Source organism: Sapajus apella, unplaced genomic scaffold (genome assembly GCF_009761245.1).
Source record: "Sapajus apella isolate SASKATOON/1434 unplaced genomic scaffold, GSC_monkey_1.0 scaffold13, whole genome shotgun sequence".
Taxonomy (NCBI): domain Eukaryota; kingdom Metazoa; phylum Chordata; class Mammalia; order Primates; family Cebidae; genus Sapajus; species Sapajus apella.
The window spans coordinates 25,544,743-25,549,170 of NW_022436953.1; positions in this window are offsets into that span (position 1 = coordinate 25,544,743).

A 4,428-nucleotide genomic window follows, 5' to 3' on the forward strand; every position below is an offset into this window, starting at 1 on the left:
TGATGTCCCCTTTATCGTTCTTTAGATAAGAACATGAACGTAAAGAAGTCGTTTATGTTATTCTCTAAGCTGGTTATTCTAGTTAGCATTTCTTCTGACCTTTTTTCAAGGTTTTTAGTTTCTTTGTATTGGGATAGAACATGTTCCTTTAACTCAGACAAGTTTATTACCCACCTTCTGAAGCCTGCTTCTGTCAATTCGTCAAATTTGTTCTCCATCCAGCTTTGTTCCCTTGCTGGTGAAGAGTTGTGATCTCGTGGTAGGGGAGAGGTGTTCAGGGTTTTGATGGTTTCATTCTTGTGCTGGTTTCTTCCCATCTTGTTGGATTTATGTAGTTTTGATCTCAGGTTGTTGCTTGGGAAGATGGCCTTTCCTTTGTCTGCCTGCAGAGGCACTGCTGGGCTGCCACGGATTCAGTGGAGCTGCTGCATCTTTTATTTACTCAGGAAAATTAGGCCGGCTTCTGCAATGGAGGCTTCCCTTCCCCAAGGAGCTCGATCATTCCTGGTTGCTCTCTAACTGATGTTCTGGGTGTGAAACTCTGGAGTGAGAGGTTTTTTTTAGCCTGCTGGGCCTTGTGGGGGGCCGGAGCGGGGAACCCGTCCTGCCTATGGGCTGTTTCCCTGTTTTCAGTTCCCCTTCCTTCTGGGAGGACGGGTGGCTCCGTCCAGCCGGCTTTCTGGCTTTCGCATCAGCCAGTGCTTCCGCCTAGATCTGTGCTGACTGCCCCAGCGCCGGCCAAAGTTGCTGTTCTGCCCTGTTCAGGCAGCTTGCTGAGGCTTTTCAGCCCAGCTAAGATCTCCTGATCTAGTTGTAGAGGGCTTGCAGGGAGGGCTGTACTGTATGTGAACCGAGGTCCCAGAGGGGGAGATCCCCTGTCCTCTGGTCGGTTGCATGCTCCTTCTGGGTGGGGCAGTGCTCCGCCTTGCCTCAACTTGCCCTATTTGGTTTATACCATTTGTGGAACCACAAGACCCACAAAATGAATCTGGTACCTCCTTTGGAATTGTGGAGACCACTCGGCTCCTGCGTCTCTCTCGCTGGGAGCTGCTTTCCAGAGCTGCCTCTTATTCTGCCATCTTGGGATCCAGTCTTGGATGCACTTTCAAAGAAACCAGAAGCTGCTTCTCTTCAGGAACTTTGTGACCCTAGTTACCTGTCAGGGACATCTGTCTGCCATAGGGGGAGGGCCTTCATGGTAACTAGTGCTTTACACATACCACAAAGGCCAGGCCAGAGGGGCTCAGCCTCTGGGCCAGAACAGCCGTTTACCGCCATGTCTACTCTGTCCCGCATTTAGTGACTCATTCTCTCCATTCATTTTTCATTCATTCAGGCACTCATTTGCTCCTTGTTTTAACTATCAGTTGGGTCATCCATCCATTGATTCATTCAGTTATTTGGTTAGACATTCATTTGTCCACCAATCTGCCCATTCATCCAACCCTCCATCCACCCACCCCTCCATTCCTCTATCCACCCACCAGTCAGGAATTAAACTAGTTAGGCAATCAATAGATGCATATGTACTCCAATATCCGAAGCACTGTCTTTTGAGAGCAAGGAATGAAGGGCACTAACATCCGTTGCCAGATTACTCTGTGCCAAGTACAGTGCCAACCTCTTAATGTACTTGATTTTCACATGAATCCCACAGGCAAGTATTATGCTTCCCATCTACAGAGGAGGAAAGTAAGGTCAGAGAGACTGGATGACCTGTCTAGATACAGTCAACCAGTAGGAGACAGAGCCAAGGTTCCAACCCAGGTCCTCCTAGCTCTTCAGCCCATGCCTTTTCCAGTTTCTGTTTATCGTCACTATTTACAAAGTGCTTTGATATTTCTGTGATACTTACCACAATCCTGGGAGATGCATCATATTGTCCCACTGTGCAAATGAGGAGAGTGTGGCTCAGGGAGGTTGTGAGATCTTGGAGACCACACAGCGGCTAAGGACAAAATTAGAAAATTCAGGTCTGCTGAATACAAAGGTTTTGTTCTTTCCACAGCATTCTGTGCTCCAAGAATTAGCCATATGGAGTAGCAAGTTCTGAGTGGCTCTGTCCACTTGGTATATGGGAAAGAACCCTGGGTTCTGGGGACAGGGGATGATCATGTGCTGGGGGACAGGGGAGAATTTCTAAAGGAGAAAGAGCCAAGCCAGGCTTGAAGGGCGAGGAAATGTTGCCAGGTGGAGAGCATTCCAAATGAGGCAGAGGTATAGAGTCTGTTTAGGAGTCTGGCTAGAGCAGGATATCACCTGTGTTGGGCAAAGCAAGATGGAATGTAGGTGGGGCCTTCCCTTCCAGAAAGACTGCTCAAAGAGTTCAGAGGACTGAAGTAATCCACAAATCTGACTGTATCGCTCTCTTACTTAAAACTCTTCGATATCCCCCTCCATTTCTTCAGGATAAAACCTGTACCCTTTGCCTGGTTTACAGGGCTCTCTGTCCCTGTCCCTCGGCCTGTGCACCTGCCCGACCCCCAGCAGCCCTGGCCACAGGGCATCCTACCTCTACCATGTCTATGTAGGTGCCTGGATGCAGTGGCTTCTCCCGGCAATGACTCAGGGAGCAACTTTTGCTTCAAGGAACTGTATGGGCAGGCCTGCCACGCCCTTGCTGGCCTCTTTCATCCAAAACAAACAGTCTGGCAGGCAGCATGTGGGCCCCAGAATGAAGAGAAGGGCATTTCAGGATAACCAGGAGAGCTTCCAGAGAAAACTTATTTGTCGTTAGGAAGTAAAGATGATGAACCCCGGAAAGGGCCTGGGTAGGCGTGGGTGTGTGTGACTCCTCTAATGGCCCAGTATACACCATAATAAAAGCTACTTATTGAGCACTTATTGTGTGCTCCCATCTTCACAGCCTCTATGCAGCAGAGAGATCATTTGCTCAAGGAGGAAACCGAAGCTCAGAACACTTTAGCAAATGGCTCAAGTTCCACAAGCCGACAAGCAGTAGATTTGAACTTGGGTTTGTCTGGCACCAACAGCACTTTTTGCAACAGCGTCATGAATCAAAAAGCTTAGATCACAAAGATATGATCATTTAGGTCTTCATAAAAGATCAGTCATTTTCATATTTTTAGAGAAGTTTTCCTAAACAATGTGCCAATCATCTCTTTAGAATAAAAGGCTCAAATGGATGGAGAACTATTGATCCAGGACACTGGGCTTTCTGAGTGGTACTGCTGGGTTGCCATACTGGATTGAGAACTATACTGATGGGCTTAATTTAATTGACAAGAGAAAGGACAAGAGAAATCAGAAAAGGAATTCCACAGTGAATCTCAGAATGGCCTCCTCTGACCAGCTTCCTGGGAAGCTCCAAATTCCCCAATGGAAGGGGAACAGTAATTGAGAGATCAGAGCCATGTAACAGTGCCCATGATGGAGTTCAGGGTCATGCCAGGACTCCAGCCACCAGACCCTTAAAGGTGGGCTCACTCATGCCCCACCTAGGGGCTCCATTCTCCCAGGCTCTTAAGCCGATCTTCACAGGGGCCATGTGGGGCTCAGCCTCTGATGTGAAGCCTGGGGGCTTGTAATTAATTCACCTGGAACTGCTACCAGGAGTGAGCCTGGGCAACTGCACATCACATTCAAGCTGAGTTTGTTCCACGGGATTTCCTGTCAGACTGTCCATAGGGGTCTCTAGTCCCTTTCCAGGCCTTGGGCTTGCCTAGTTTCTGCCAACCTCCCTTCTGAAAGTTAGATTTGCCCTCAGGTTCATCCACCATGCCACTATCCCTTGATGACCTCCCCAAGCCCTGCCCCCCGCATCTCCCACCCTGAACGCTGTACTGGGGGCTGACACTATTTAGGTAATTAAGACATGGTCCCTGCTCTTAAGGAAATCGTGATCCCCTGGGGAAAACACAACTATAAACATGGGGAGCAGTGGGGTCGCAGAGGAGGGAGGGCCACTTCTGTAAGCTCAGAAAGATGTCTCAGTCAATGAGTTTTGATTGGAGTTAATGTTTGTGTTCCCATGTAGGCAGATTTTATTTGTGGGAGGTTAGGGAGTGGGGTGGGGCTGAAGGAAAAACCCATTCTGGGCAGAGGAAGCAATGTGAAAAAGACACAGGAGAGGAAACAACCCAATATCCATCAGCAGGTGGATGGATAAAGAAACTGTTGTGTGCCGGGTGCGATGGCTCACGCCTGTAATCCCAGCACTTTGGGAGGACGAGGCGGGTGGATCATGAGGTCAAGAGATCGAGACCATCCTGGTCAACGTGGTGAAACCCCGTCTCCACTAAAACTACAAAAAATTAGCTGGGCATGGTGGCACGTGCCTGTAGTCCTAGCTACTCAGGAGGCTGAGGCAGGAGAATTGCCTGAACCCAGGAGGCGGAGGTTGCGGTGAGCCGAGATCGTGCCATTGCACTCCAGCCTGGGTAACAAGAGTGACACTCCGTCTCAAAA